Below are 16,502 nucleotides of genomic sequence, written 5' to 3' on the forward strand. Positions count from 1 at the left end.
AGCCATGTTTTTATTGTTGACATGCATGTCGTGCCTTCCCCCTGAGCTATTAGCTTCTTGAAAATGTGGTCCATCTTTTGATCTCCTGCTATTTCTAGCTCTGGTTCCATAAATACTTGTTGAATGAATCAATGGCTTTGTTAAGAGTAGTTGATTAGCTCTTCCTCCAAATAATTATTATTTCCATTTCAAAGATAAAATTGAGGCCTAAATACTTCAATTTATTTATCTCAGTTCACAAAATTGGATTTGAAGCCTCAATTTCAAAGTAGTAACAGTAATAACAAACTGTTCTTTCAGCAACCTTCGCAGATAATATTCTGAAGACCTTTGCTTCTCAGCCCCAATCCGCTAATACCAAAAGCCTGTAAAATAATGATAATAATAATAATAATGAGTTTTTATGCCTGAGGAAAAAAGTATTATCTCACATAAGTCTTCTTTTTCTTTCTTTTTTTTTTTTTTTTGAGATGGAGTCTTGCACTGTCACCCAGGATGGAGTGCAATGGCATGACCTTGGCTCACTGAAACCTCTAACTCCCAAGTTCAAGTGATTCTCCTGCCTCAGCCTCCTGAGTAGCTGAGACTACAGGTGCCTGCCCCCATGCCTGGCTAATCTTTGTATTTCAGTAGAGACTGGATTTCGCCATGTTGGTCAGGATGGTCTCAATCTCTTGACCTCATGATCCACCCGCCTTGGCCTCCCAAAGTGCTGGGATTACAGCTGTGAGCCACCATGCCCGGCCTATCTCACATAATTCTTCAGACAGCACTATACAATTTCAGATGGATTACTGATACTAAGTGATAGTTCTACACAGATAGGAACAAAGCCAGGTTATTCGACTTCAAAATTCATGCTCCAAACCAGTGGTACACATCCCTCTGAGTGTGTACCCAACACAACCTACCTGGAGTCTTATGCCTGTGTCTCCAGTTTGAAACCTAAGTTAATATGAGGAGATAGAGCCAAAGTTATTCCAAGGCAATGCTTTGGAGTTTTGTAACGAAATGGCAATGAATGAATGTTCTTTGGCATTCTAAGCCCTCAGTCTGGATGCTTATTTAGTCTCTAGGAAGAGGCTGTGTGAAGTTAGGAAATTTACTGGACCTCAGTGAGCTTCAGTTCTTTGTTGGTAAAATGTGGAAAACAGCATTTACCTTAAAAAGATGTTACAAAAACTTATTAAGATATTGTGTCTTAGGCTGAGTGCAGTGGCTCACGCCTGTAATCCTAGCACTTTGGGAGGTGGAGGTGGGTGGATCACCTGAGGTCAGGAGTTTGAGACCAGCCTGGCCAACATGGCAAAACTCCATCTGTACTAAAAATACAAAAATTAGCTGGGCATAGTGGCAGGCACTTGTAATCCCAGCTACTTGGGAGGCTGAGGCAGGAGAATTGCTTGAACCCAGGAGGCGGAGGTTGCAGTGAGCCGAGATGGCACCACTGCACTCCAGCCTGGGAGACAGAGCAAAATCTGTTTCAAAATTAATTTTTAAAAAAGATATTGTGTGTTAAAATACCTAGACCATATAGTAAGTGCTCAACAAATCCTACCCTGCCTGCCTCCCTACGCTTCCTTTCAGCTAAAACGGTACCTTCCAAAACTAGTTCCATAACCTTGGGAGAATGAAGGACACTTGTAGGAATATCTGGCATCTTTAATATAGAGAAGTTCTCGGCTTAGGTCCCAAATAAAATACTTTACCTTCCTAGAAATTTTCAGAGCCTGTCTAGGCCCCAGCAATCCTAAAAGATTTTTGCTGTCAACACTTGCATTAAGCAGAATAGGAGAGAGGTTCCTTGTCTTACCATTAACCCAATTCTTTTTTGAGGTTTGTATTTGGGTACTTGGTGGCCCGGAATTTAACATTATGACCCCATCCCATGATACTTAAGCTGTGTAAAGTCACAAGTATTCTTTCTTATATGTTTCTTCCTTTATTTATTTATTTTGAGACAGAGTTTCACTCTTGTTGCCTAGGCTGGAGTCACACAACCAACCTTTGCTTCCTGGGTTCGAGCCTGGCCAATTTATTTATTTATTTTTTTGTAATGGGTCCACTGGTTCTGTAACAATAGTGACCTCTACAGGGCCATTTATTCATTTATTCACCAAACACTAAGCATTGTGATTCCCTGTAACATACCAGATAAAAGTAATTGTGATTCCTTAAAGAGCTCACATCACAGCAGAAGAGAAAAGAGCATGAAAAGAGAACTCCAATGTGGTGGGGAGCTGTCAGTGGGAACTCAAACAGGTAGGCTCTGACTCCAGGGCACAGCCACATCTGATCATCAACTGTGGCCTTCAGCCATTCAATCAACTCATCCAACAAGTAAGTACGGGAGCTTGAAACCATCCAGTTTCAAATACAAAGATCAGTGGCCTGAGGTATGCCTTCAGGGACTCTTCCCTCTTTATAGAAACCATTTAGCTCAAACTAGAGCAAATTCCAGTAGAGGAAAGAGATAAACATCTCCTTTCTCTCCTTTCCATTTATCTTGAACCTAAAGAGTCTCAGTGTTGGGTTTTACCATCAAGGCCCACTCCATATCTGATGCATGACTCCTCTCCCATCCATCTCCCCCTCCATCTCCCATCCATCTCCCCCTCCATCTCCCATCCATCTCCCATCCACCTCCCCTCCATCTCCCCCCATCTCCCCTCCATCTCCCCCTCTATCTCCCCTCCATCTCCCATCCATCTCCCCCTCCATCTCTCACCCATCTCCCCTCCATCTCCCCTCCATCTCCCACCCATCTCCCCTCCATCCCCCATCCATCTCCCATCCATCTCCCCCTCTATCTCCCTTCCATCTCCCCTCCATCTCCCATCCATCTCCCCTCCATCTCCCCTCCATCTCCCCTCTATCTCCCATCCATCTCCCCTCCATCTCCCATCCATCTCCCATCCATCTCCCCCTCTATCTCTCCTCCATCTCCCCTCCATCTCCCCCTCCATCTCCCACCCATCTCCCCTCCATCTCCCCTCCATCTCCCCCTCCATCTCCCCTCCATCTCCCCCTCCATCTCTCCTCCATCTCCCCCTCTATCTCCCCTCCATCTCCCACCCTATCTCCCCTCTATCTCCCATCCATCTCCCCCTCCATCTCCCACCCATCTCCCCTCCATCTCCCATCCATCTCCCCTCCATCTCCTATCCATCTCCCCCTCCATCTCCCACCCATCTCCCCTCCATCTCCCCTCCATCTCCCATCCATCTCCCCCTCCATCTCCCACCCTATCTCCCCTCCATCTCCCATCCATCTCCCCTCCATCTCCCCCTCCATCTCCCACCATCTCCCCTCCATCTCCCCTCCATCTCCCCCTCTATCTCCCCTCCATCTCCCATCCATCTCCCCCTCCATCTCCCACCCATCTCCCCTCCATCTCCCCTCCATCTCCTATCCATCTCCCCCTCCAGCACAAGCTTCATTGGCTCACATGGTGACCCATTCCATTTAAGACAACTGAAGGTGTTAGAAAAGTTGGCATCAAATTTACAGCCCTACTGCATGGGATTTTTTACTTTATTCCCCATGAACCCCCTTAAAGTCTAATGAAACCTAATGACACCTTTTCAGAATAATGTTTTTAAATTGAGACAGTAGGCCGTGTGCGGTGGCTCAGGCCAGTAATCCCAGGACTCTGGGAGGCTGAGGTAGGCAGATCACCTGAGATCAGGAATTCGAGACCAGCCTGACCAACATGGAGAAACCCTGTCTCTACTAAAAATACAAACGTAGCCGGGCATGGTGGCATGTGCCTGTAATCCCAGCTGCTCAGGAGGCTGAGGCAGGAGAATCACTTGAACCTGGTCGGTGGAGGTTGCAGATAACTCTCTTCTAGGTCAAAAATGTCTTAATACTGTTTGACCCTCTGAAACAAAGTAATGCTTCTTGTCTGTTTCCTTAAAAGTTTACATTCTCTGAGTTCACAGAAATGACATCTTAAGTGTATTTTCCATACCACTGATCAAGTTGAAGTCTTAAATATGTATGTTTGAGGGTCAGGCATGGTGGCTTACGTCTGTAATCCCAGCACTTTGGGAGGCCGAAGTGGGTGGATCACGAGGTCAGGAGTTCAAGACCAGTCTGGACAACATGATGAAACCCTGTCTGTACTAAAAATACAAAAAATAGCCAGGAATGGTGGCTCATGACTGTAATCCCAGCACTTTGGGAGACCGAGGCAGGCAGATGACCTGAGGTCAGGACTTTGAGACCAGCCTGGCCAACATGGTGAAACCCCGCCTCTACTAAAAACACAAAAATTAGCTGAGCATGGTGGCAAGAGGTGCTTGTAATCCCAGCTACTCAGGAAGCTGAGGCAGGAGAATCGCTTGAACCTGGGGGAGCTGAGGTTGCAATGAGCCGAGATTGTGCCATTGCACTCTAGCCTGGGTGACAGAGCGAGACACCGTCTCAAAAAAATAAAAAAATAGCCGGGCGTGATGGCAGGCGCCTGTAATCTCAGCTACTCGGGAGGCTGAGGCAGGAGAATGGCTTGTACCCAGGAGGCCGAGGTTGCAGTGAGCTGAGATCGTGTCACTGCACTCCAGCCTGGGCGACAGAGCAAGTCTTCGGTGGAAAAAAATAACAAAACAAAGTATGTATGTTTGAAGACACATATTTCTGTATTGCTCCAAATTTTTATAGGGAACAGTGAAAGGTGGTCTCTGCAGGTCTCTGGGATGGTTCTCCCAGACACTGAGCATGCTCTTAGCAGAGAAGTTAAAGTTCACACAGATCTATTTTGCTCTCAAGTAGTGGGCCTGAGGGTGAATATTTTTCATCTGTGTATATTCTGTTAGATGGATGATAAACAACTGATCAAATACACTCCTGTGGACCTGAAAGGAAATCAATCAATATTCCATCATGATTGAAATCATATACGTAAATTCAATCATTTAGTGATGAGCTAGTGCTATAGAAGATGTTTGTTGTTACTGTTTTTGCATATGTGAATAACTGGCAGGAATTCTATGCAAGAATATATGAAATAAACAAAGAATGTATGTGAAATACAGGAATTAAATGCAAGAATGTATGTGAAAATATAATGTAAAGGACTATACTAGTAAAAACAACTATATTGTTTATAATTATTATCTTGTAATTATACAAAGGGACTCAATAGATATCTGTTAAATGCATGCCTGTAGGACTGACTGACTCAAGGAATGTTCTCAGCTATCAGATGTTACGGTTATAAGAAATTCTCGGCCAGGTGCAGTGGCTCATGCTTGTAATCCCAGCACTTTGAGAGGCCGAGACGGGCAAATCACTTGAGGTCAGGAGTTAAAGACCAGCCTGACCAACGTGGTGAAACCTCATCTCTACTAAAAATACAAAAATTAGCTGGGTGTGGTGGTGGCGCCTGCAATCCCAGCTACTCTGGAGGCTGAGGCAGGAGAATCGCTTGAAACTCCGGGGGGAATATTACAGTGGGCTGAGATTGCGCCACTGCACTCGAGCCTGGGCGAAAGAGTGGAACTCCATCTCAAAAGAAAGAAAGAAAAGAAAAACGAAATTGTCTTAATCATTAAAACTTGCAGACGATAAACTCCTAGGACTGTGGTGAAGACTGAATTAAATAATATGCGCGATGTGTCTACCCTCATCTGGCACATGGTAAGCATTCAACAAATGTAGGAACACTTTTAATTTTTAAAAATTATTAATAAGGGAAAATGAAAGATGGTTTGAAATGCTGATGAGATTTAGATTCCTAGCAAGGGCAGGGAAATCTCATTATAGAGCTGCTGGATTTTTATTAACTATAAGTATAATGTCACACATCTACCAGCTTTCCCAAAACATAGCTACTATAATTGGAAAATATAATGCACATCCAGGGTTCGTGTTATAGCGGCATAAAAGCCGAGAGAGGCGGCTAATTTTCCATAGATGATAAGATTAGCTTCCTCTCAGCCTTTAGAGTCTCAGCTGTAGAACCAGGTTGAATAATATTTTTAATGCAGACAATGTTTGTACTAGACAAAGTCAACTTAGCATTTCATAGGAGCTGGTCAAGTGTTCCCCTGCTCAGTGTTCTCTTTTTTTCCCCTCTTTCACTGTTTAAATAAATTATAAGGAGAAGAATTTTAGCATGGAATGGCTACTAATCCATAACATGAAAGTTGTGTTTGGGAATATTTGTGGTCTTGGCCTCATGTCCTCCAAAAACTGTCCTTTAAGAGAACTTTCCTACAAGTCATGTATTTCTTTTGTTTCTAAATTGCTTGCATTCATAATGCAGACATGGTTTCCTAGTGAAACATACCCTTCTACTATGTCTTTTTTTTTTTTTTTTTTTTTTTAAGACAGAGTCTTGCTCTGTCACCCAGGCTGGAGTGCAGTGGCGAGATCTTGGCTCACTGCAACCTTTGCCTCCTGGGTTCAAGCAATTGTCCTGTCTCAGCCTCCCGAGTAGCTGGGACTACAGGCTTATGCCACCAAGCCCGGCTAATTTTTTGTATTTTTAGTAGAGACGGGGTGTCACCGTGTTGGCCAGGATGGTCTCCATCTTTGTTATGAGGGTTGTGGCATCTGCCAGAATCTTACCCATCCTGTTGTATCTCTCAGTCAGGTAAGCACCTTCAAAGAGATTTCTCCTTCAGCTATTAGATTTTTTTCCATTGGAAAGTAATCTGCAAAAGAGGGATGGAACCTGGGGTTTCTCTGACTATATTAAAATAATTGGGATATGCTACATTAAAATCTGCAAAAGAGACTCTTGGCCTTAGACTTTAGGTGATAAATCTCACACTTCCTCCCCACACACCCTGCCTCTAGGACTTATTTTCCCCCTCATTTGTTAATACCCTACTATTACGGTATTGTGTTTGATTCCATGGAGACCCTGGAATAATCTCTCATACTCATCCACGCTTTCCTTGCATCAAAGCACTGCGTAGTTCTAGACAGTACATGGGAGTGCAGCAGAGGCTCATCTGGCTGAAAATGGAGGGGACAAACAGTGACCTCCCTGTTCCTCCTAGATACCAAGGAATCTTGACTTTGTCCTTGAAAAAACCCTTTGCTTTGATTCAAGGCCACCACACCTCCCAGCAGAGTATGGTGGCACCGGAGAGAAGTGGAGATCAGCACTTTCAAGGACTCATATACGCACACAAGCAGCTGAGACCTCGATGGGCATCCTCTGAGCCTCCTGGAATCCTTCACACCACAAGGGCAGAATCACTCTTTCTCGACACAGTTGTCTTTACAGCCTTGCCCAATGAGTCCATCCCCAGCCCAACATCTCTCTTTTTTTTTTTTTTGAGATGGAGTCTTATTCTGTCGCCAGCTAGAATGCAGTGGCACAATCTCGGCTCACAGCAACCTCCAACTCCCTGGTTCAAGAAATTCTCCTGCCTCAGCCTCTCGAGTAGCTGAGATCACAGGCATGCACCACCGTACCCAGCTAATTTTTTTATTTTTAGTAGAGACAGGGTTTCACCATGTTGGCCAGGCTGGTCTCGGTCTCCTGACCTCATGATCTGCCCGCCTTGGCCTCCCAAGGAGAGAGAAGGCAAAAGGGATGTTGGGGCCAGGCGTGGTGGCTCATGCCTTCCAAAGGATTACAGGCATGAGCCACCGCACCCAGCCCCAACATCCCTTTTGCCTTCTCTCTCAGGAGTAGCCACAGCTTTTTCCTCCAGACTGCTTTTACTCTGGCCTTCTCAGATGTTGTTTTAAAAGCTCCTCTCTGAATTCCTTCCTAGATCCCTCATACTTAGTAGTGAGCCGTGCAGCAGCTGAACCAAAGACCCAAAGAGACAAGGATGCCCCTGAAGCTAACATCTCCAACCTAGCGAAATTATGATGAACCATTCAGAAGTCCTCGCTGCCAGTCACAGGACACCCACTTTAAGAGGGACTATTCTCTCTTCTATGTGCAATTATAGTTTATCCCTAGAAAATGACTCATCTCTGACGGTAGCAACTACACAAGGAAACAGCAGATGAGCCGTGAGTTTTAAAAAGTTTTAACTGGCTGGGCATGGTGGCTCACACCTGTAATAATCCCAGCACTTTGGGAAGCCAGGGCAGCTGGATTTGAGACCAAGAGTTCGAGACCAGCTTGGGCAACATGGTGAAACCCTGTCTCAACAAAAAAATACAAAAATTAGCCAGGCATGGTGGCGTGAGCATGTGGTCACAGCTACTGGAGAAGTTGAGATGGAAGATCACTTGAGCCCAGGAGGTCAAGGCTGCAGTGAGCTGAGATCACGCCACTGCACTCCAGCCTGGATGACAGAGTCAGACCCTGTCAAAAAAAAAAAAAAAAGTTAGACTAGGTTTACAATGGACTAGTTTTAATCATTTTTGAAATTCTAAGAGGTAGATACATAATTCTTATTTTTTAGCATATGTCTTTAGATTCTGGGTACAACCAAGAGAAACTATTCCAGCTCTTCTGTTTTGAAACCAAACTTGCTAGGATTCTGACTGTCAGTGGACAGAATCGACCCCGTGGCCCTGAACTTGTATTTGAGACATGCTTAAAACAAAGGCTGGGTCTACTGACGAAGCAGCTTATAAACATTTTCCCTGGAGAACCAGCTTGAGAAACCCCATTCCTTCTCGTCCTCTTTTCCTTGCATTCTCTTTCGCTTTCTCTCACCCGTCACCTAACAGAGTAAAGATCAAGACTGCTTGAATAGGTTCAAAGGGTAAAGCTAACTAAAAGAAAGGGAAATTGGGTTTCCTGTGAAATATGCTGCTGCTTTTCTGATTTTGCCATGTGGCACCGATTCTGGAGGCCAAAATAGAAACAAACTCTTCTGGATGGTGTACCTTTACTAAGACTCTAGAGCTGGCTCTCCAAAGGGAACAGGCACTTCAAGTTGGAGAGACATTTTCTAGCCATTTGGAGACGGGAGTCTTCCTCATGGTCAAGGGGAGGTATCAAATCACTTTTTCGGAGTTTGCATGCTGCCCTCTCCTGGCCTGTATAGACAGGAGTGTTACAGTACATCAAATGTATTTCTTTTAATTCCACACCTGTGTGTGAGATACCTAAGAACACATGAGAGTTTATTTAAAATATTCAGAATGTCTCATCAAAAATGTATACTTGAAGCTAATAAAAAATGTATATTTGAAGCTAATTAGAGGAAATAAATTCATTTTCCTTTGGCTCCTGGATTTATACCGAAGCATGTCAATCTTTTGATTTTTTTTTTTTTTTTTTTTGACTGAGTCTCACTCTGTCGCCCAGGCTGGAGTACAGTGACATGATCTTGCCTCACTGCAACCCCTGCCTCCTGGGTTCAAGCGATTCTCTTGCCTCAGCCTCCTGAGTAGCTGGGACTACAGACACTTGCCACCACGCCCAGCTAATTTTGTATTTTTAGTAGAGATGGGGTTTCACCGTGGTGACCAGGATGGTAGCATGTCAATCTTTATATCATCTCACTTTACACCCTGTGGCTACCCCCCTCTCACTTTCCAACCTCTTAACTTCTATGTGGCTCTGGGACTCTGTTCTGCAAATCAGTGCTCCAGTACCGTCTGGGTCCCATCAACATGCTGGCCACTTAAAGACATCTTTCCAACTAGAAGTGGTGGCAATGGGAAATTTACTGAAGTCATTGGTCAGTGTTGAGTCTGAGGACCATATTTTAGCCTGACATGTGATCAAAATTAATTCTATATATTATTAGGTCTATTATACCTAATATTATTAGAAACGAACGATCAAGAAGCAGCTAATCCAAGAAGTAGATGGCATCATAGGTCTAATTTTCAGTTGAACACCTTGTCCTTCAAAAGGATTTGTCTTTATTGGGGGTGCTTTGTGTGACCCGTTTTAAGCCCAATGCTGGGCACATTTTCCCTGCTTGAAATAATTCTTTTTCTCCCCCTCAATATTTAAAGGACCCTGATACTGAGCACATGTCTGCAACCTGGCACATCGCACAGGGGCGATTGCCGTAGCAACACCGAAGTACAAGTGTGGCTGAACTAATCTGTTGTTCTCCTGCGCCTTTGCCGTCCCTCAGTGTCTGCCTTTGACCCAGACAGGCCAATCCTCTCCATATCAATGAGAACTGAGAGTCTAATACCACTCCTTTGCATTTGAAAAAGAGGTGTTTACTTTAAAGAGATTTAAAGGCATGTACCTTGTTTAAACTTTACCAAACGTATAACTCGAGGGTATGTGAAGCTCTGGCTGGCTCTACTAAGAGTCATAGAGAATGCTCGCTTGGGCAGCGCATATACTAAAACTGGAACGATACAGAAAAGATTAGCATGGCCCCTGCGCAAAGATGACACGCAAATTCATGAAGCGTTCTATTAAAAAAAAATCAAGAAGTGCTTTTACAAGAAAAGATACAAAAACAAAGAAGAAAAAAGAGAATGACTGTTGACTACCTCTCTCAATGAAAACCGATAGCACAAAACAATGAATAATCACAGCATTATTTATATCTATCTTTGAAAAGCCATCAGTGTCTCCTAGTCTATACAAAGTGAATATAATCAGTCTCACACTCACAAAGTTGCTACCAACACACCCAACATTACTTTAGAGTTTGAAAATTAAGAGGGAAATAGGTCCCAATTTATTGCAGCTCTTTTATTTATAGAAGATTGACAGATGCTCACAATCATACAAAACAATGCTTAACTGCTAATAGAATTTGGTTGGGTCGATTAACTTACATTTATTTGAACAGCTAAATTCTTTACAGTTTCTTTCTGATGTAAAAGGAAAAAAATTCATCTATAAAATCAAAATGCCTTCTCCTATATATAGTATTCACTTGCCATGTCTGTACCTTGACACAATTTCAAAAAAAAAACCCATTAAATCATTCAGATCAATCAATGCGCAAAAACTATGAAGTTTTCTGACTCCATGTAGAACTAAGCATGCATTTCCTTTAATGAAAGAAAGAACACATTCATCTGATAGAAGAAACAACAAATAAACAAACAAAAAAGGTCAATATAAATTCTCCACTGTGATATACAACACAAATACCTTTCTTATAACTTCCTTATCTTCCTTGGTCAGGCACCTGCCTTGGGACAAGGACTACCTTGAGAACTAGGCACTACTGAATGTTGAGTTGATTGTGAATTATCAGTGGGTAAATAGCCCTCTTCCACCGGGAAGAGGGCTATTTAGACGAAAGGTAACATATGTGATTGCCCCTGCACCTGCTGCAGAGCCATTCCCTGGTTGAACTGGAGTCCCAATCTTTTCCACTGCAGAAAAAGCGCTTTTCATAGGGATTCAGAGCCACATGAATACCAGCCAGCACTTGAAGACTGCAAAGCAAGACCAGTATTTTAACCGAGACTTTGTGCAGTTCCCTCTGGCTTTTCCCGGGAAGGACTGAACTCATTAAGCAATGCTAATTTAATCACGAGTAATCAACAGCAGGGGAAAGTTATATAACCATCTTTAAAATTTCAAATCAAATGCGATAAAATCTCAGGAAATAGATTTTTTTTTAACAAAACTCACACCTTGAAATAAAAAAGAAAGAAAGAAATAGAAGTCTGAGTTTTAGGATGAAACAAAATAAAATCAAAAATCAATATTTTCTTACAAATATCACGTCTACTAGATGGTTCTAATTAATGACTTTTTAATGTAGTAACACATGAGATCCTGAAACTGATCATGCCTGGCATGCAGAATACAAATGCACTTTTAAGCTCGTAAGACAATGTAGAAATAAATCAGGTACACAGGAAGGATCACTGACAATCACATTAAAAAAACATCTACCTCCCTTCTCTCTTTTCCTCCTTCAACCACAGCATAGTGATATAGTGATAGTTCACTCATGAGGTTAGCGCACCTTGGCCATATGCTTTTAAAAACAAAACTATTCCGAAGTCCACAGTGGTTCCTATTCCTCTAGGGAGGATATCAACCTATAGGTAGGTTGGGAAATGTTCATAGCCTGCTTTCTAACCATCAGATGGTGTTTGACTCCCCATAGTCATAATTAGAATGGCGGTCACCGAGAGGTATGTATTGGTTGCATGACAACATATTGGTATTGAGGTTATTTAAAAGAGAAAGAGAGATCACGGTCAAGTTTGAAGGTCCTTCCTTTCCACCCACGCATATTTCAATAGGTGAATAAACCTTGTGGCCCCCAAGCACACGCCAACAGCTTTCATTCCCCGGGGTGAAGCAGGCGAGACACTAGCTCCGTGCTTTCTACCCCGGCCAGCCACGGAACAACAACGTCAATTTCATTCTAAGCGCCTTGTGAAGGCAGAAATCAGAAACCGTGTCTGTGTCACATTAGCCGTGACAAGCCGCGTACCTGCAATGACGTGATGGAAGCCTCCTCCTCGAGTCCCTTCTCTCTCTCTCTCCCTCTCCCTCTGCCTCCTCTGAGCTCAATAGTCCACAGCTGGGTCTAAGTTTGGCCTCCCGCTGCCGCTTGCCGTTCGACCGCAGCCGGACTGCAGCAGACGCCCATAAGAGAAGCGCGCCGGCTGGGGGTGCAGGAGAGGCGAGAGCGCGCCCCGCGCCGCGCGGTCCCAGGCTGGCTGCTCCTGCAGATGTGAGAGGAGCCCGGAGACTTAGCTCTGAATCCTCTCGGCGCTGCATGGGGATATTATCACAGTCTGGGATTTCTATTGGCTCTGAACGCCAAACAAATCACACCAGCCACCCCCCTTCTCTGTTTCACTCAGCGCTTGTTTCTCATCTAACCCACAAACATTGCAGCCACACACACTTCAGTCGCTTGCAATGTTTCTCTTTTCCTCCTTCCAGTCAGTGGATTTACAACCCTGTGGTCAGCTCTAACATTTTTTTTAGCAGACTTCCAATGCTAACCTTCTTGTTTATGTAGAGAAATTCTCCCTCCATCCCTTAAACCAGAAAAAGAGAGAGAGAGAGAGAGAGAGAGAGAGAGAGAGAGAGAGAGAGAGAGAGAGAGAGAAAGAAAGAAAAAGAGAAAGAAAGAAAGAAAACGCTCATTCCCTTCAGATCTTCTTCCTTTTGTTGATGGGTTTGCAATGTGACAAATGTAGAAAGCCTGTTTGTGATATGTCTGACATTCTCATACACGCACATACACGTGCTCTTACACACACACACGTGCTCTTACACACACACACACACACCAGGCTCCTTTTGTTTGGAGTAATTGAAGCCAGTGAAATAAAAAACAAGTTGAGCCTAATAACCTAAGTGAGAGCTTAACTAATAAAATCTTGAATGAATTCACTGCAAAACACCAATTGCTTGAGTTTGTTTTCTGTTCCAAATAGTACTTTGGTCATTATTATCCTGATTTTTGTTTACTGAATGCAGAGGTTTCTAATGCAAATCAGACTCTTCAACATCCAGAGAACATAAAACAGTGACGCCAGACCAATTCTTGTGCTCCACGGACTTGGTGTGGTATATGAGCGTATTGTCACGCCTGTATGCTTTCTCTTTTTATCATTTTTTGAACTTCTCACCGCTGATCATCTCAGGACTGAGACTCTCTTAGTGTGATTCAGTAGCCAAAGGAGACTATTCAGACTCTGTTGATAGAGTTTCCTGGATGAAAATTTTTAGTCTGTATGTGTCAATAGAGATAAACCTTTGGCCCCTTGGTAGGGAAAGGGCCCAAGAAAAATCTGAGATCTTACAAACTTGGCTGGGAAAATTCAGAATAAAATAAAGTTTCACTGTGTCTTATAAAACAGACCCTCCCTTAGACTTTTCCCCAAAATCAATTTCACTGGTGCTTATGGAAATTTTAATGACAGTTATTCTTGACAAGAAGCCATTGCTTCTGAAATCACTGAGCTCTGTTTTGATTTTTGACTTGAAATTTTTTTTGCAGTGTTATCCCTTTCATATACTATTTGTTATTTGATATTCTAGCTCCAACTCAACTCTCAGCATGTTGTGTTGCAAATTCACAGGAAATAACAATTAGTTCTTGAAATATATCATCACCAAGCAGACTACCTGCCTTCTTTTCTTACGTGGGCACATTCCAGGAATTGTGAAATACAGCCTTATTTTCAGAATGGGCCAGCCTGAAATCAGCTGAAATTGACAAAGGAAATACAAAACAAAACCACATTTGGCTGTTGGTTCCTGCTAACCACAGTCTAACCCCAAATGGCATATCCTTATTACTTTAACAACTCCAGTTCATTCCCCTTCTTTAAGTAGGCAGTTTAAAAAAATAATACTGTCATAAATCTTTGAATGTGTAGAGTATATTTCTCCTAAAGATCTCAACAGTCTCAGAAGGAAAGGAGTTATAAGTACGATACTCCAGATTTTCCAGGTGGAGAAACAAAGTGGGAGAATGATAAAGTGACTTGCTGAGGCAGACAGCAAATAGAGCTGGGAGAGTGGATGACTGCCCTATTTGTTTCATACAAACTATTCGACTCAAAGGAAAGCAAAGGGTTAACACAGCAGACTCTCATTCCTGCCTGCCTTTGCACACAAGAGCTAACAATTTATGAAATCATAACAACTTGGTAAATAGTCATTTCACATGCTATTTCAGAACATGTCATGATATTTTCAGATAAGTTACCAATAATTTGCCTTAGAATTGCCTTTCTAGAAAAGAGAAAAACAGTGACTGATAAAAACGACGAGCAGATCATTGTATTTCCTGCTTGTTATTTTCAGGGCTTATTATAGCTCTTCATATCCCTGGAAAGACAGTGTAAGTAAAATCATGGATGACTTAAAGTCATAGACATATCTTAAACTTCATTTTAGATAATAATTCGAGCCCTCTGTCCTTCAGTTAATGAAGAGCAAAACTGGATGATTTAAAGGACATCTCCTATACCCAATCAGTTGTGTGGTTAAGGGAAAATAAATCATCAGTATTCTTCTACATTTAGTTTTCTGGTCATTTTGCTACCTTTAAAAGGGCTTTTCAAAGACATTTCTTAAATCCTTTATAAATGACACAGACATTGGTAATAATAAAAACACTTGCATCTCATCATACACAGCAAGTGGACAGCCACGCATATTCATGACAGGACATCATTTTCTTTTCCACTTATTCACCCACATCAGGATCATCCTGCTTAGTTCAGTGTGGCACTTCTTACGAGAGACATTCACAAGTTGGCATGTATCCAGAGGAGTTGATAAGACGATGATTCCGAATATTATAAGAGATGCAAGACAGGATGAGGCATCTTGTCTTGGAGCAGGGATGAGGTGAAAATGATAACGTTTTCAAATAGTAAATGTAAAAGAAGAATGTTTAATTCCTCCTAAAAGGAGGAATGAATAATGATGAATAATGATTAACTTAACAGATAATAAGTTAAAAAGAGGGATGAGTAATATGTTTATTATTCATATAATGCTTAAAATGTATTGTCATTTTTATAAATATTTTCTTTCTTGATTTTTTAAAACAACTCTGTGAGGAATATAGGATAAATGCTACTAGACTACTTGCATAGATTAAAGAAGTTTCTATAGGAAAATCACCCTGATGTAGTCATAGTTATGATGCCAGAGGATGGGAATAAGTTGAAATGGATTCTAAACCCAGTGCTGTTCTGGAGAGAAAATAAGGGTGGGCAAAAATCAGGATAGCAAAAGACCTCTCAAAATGAAAGCTCTTGGTAATTCAAAGAATTTCCTGGCAAACCGATGATTTGGAGATTTTGATATAGGTCACTGAAGTGGTCAAGAAAAAGGCCCAAAATCCTTTGGAGAGATTATGAAGGCATTGTTACAAAGGTCAGACTAGGTAACCCTAGGGTTTGCTTCAGCTCGAAATCAACTTTGATGCTACTATTGGCCTTTAAAATATTACAGAATAATTTCTAATGTTATTGAATAATTTTCAGAGTATGTCATGAAATTTTTAAAAAGATTATAATTATGATCCATGTCTATTTCTGAACTATAGATGACTACAGATGGTCTTTTACCCTTCTTTTGACGTATCTGTGTGTTCTATGATGAATATGTATAATTTATAAGAAAAAAAGTAAAAAAGAAAAAGTAGAAGAGCTTATAATTCTTCCTCTACTACATAAAGATACAAGTTTTCCATATGACTAGTTTGCTGAAGACTGACGTTGCATTCCCAGCGTGACAAGCATAAGATCACATTCTTGATCTCGTCTGTACCTACTCATTTGTTTCCTTTCTAACCTAGGTTGGACGCCATTCTAATGTAATGTTTCCCCTTGGCTATCTTTTTATTTATCTTAATAGCTTCCTTTTAACCTATGCATTTATCAATAAATCCATAAATGCTTTGTTTTGTCCTTTTATATCTATACTTCTTTCTTAGATTATCATAGTTTATATTTTGAATTGTTACAATGATTTTGATGCACAAAGTTTGCAAATTCTTCAGTTTACTGCTTATTAAATATTTATTCCTCCATCATATAAAAACCTTTATTTCCTAGAAAGTCATAAACTTTGTTTATTAATGCTGTATATTTACATCAAAACCTCAAAATGATTCACTGATATGTATAAATCTACACTCTGATGG

General features: G+C 41.9%; 1 protein-coding gene and 1 non-coding gene across 2 annotated transcripts in view; one reads left to right on the top strand and one right to left on the bottom strand.

Annotated features, from left to right (window-relative positions):
- The window catches only part of GREM2 (gremlin 2, DAN family BMP antagonist), a 122,760-nt gene extending 110,261 nt beyond the window's left edge, over nt 1-12,499 (bottom strand). Inside the window, exon 1 of the mRNA XM_012443761.2 lies at nt 12,312-12,499. The gene's annotated coding sequence lies outside the window, so the exon portion shown is untranslated. The remainder of the gene's footprint in view (nt 1-12,311) is intronic.
- Nucleotides 10,219-10,321, top strand: LOC135277635 (U6 spliceosomal RNA). The gene has a single exon (XR_010345245.1). It is a non-coding gene; the product is annotated as a U6 spliceosomal RNA (small nuclear RNA).
- Nucleotides 12,500-16,502: the final 4,003 nt, after the last annotated feature.

The sequence above is a fragment of the Aotus nancymaae genome, unplaced genomic scaffold (genome assembly GCF_030222135.1).
Source record: "Aotus nancymaae isolate 86718 unplaced genomic scaffold, 86718_ANA_hifiasm-v0.15.2.pri h1tg000032l_0, whole genome shotgun sequence".
Classification (NCBI taxonomy): Eukaryota; Metazoa; Chordata; class Mammalia; order Primates; family Aotidae; genus Aotus; species Aotus nancymaae.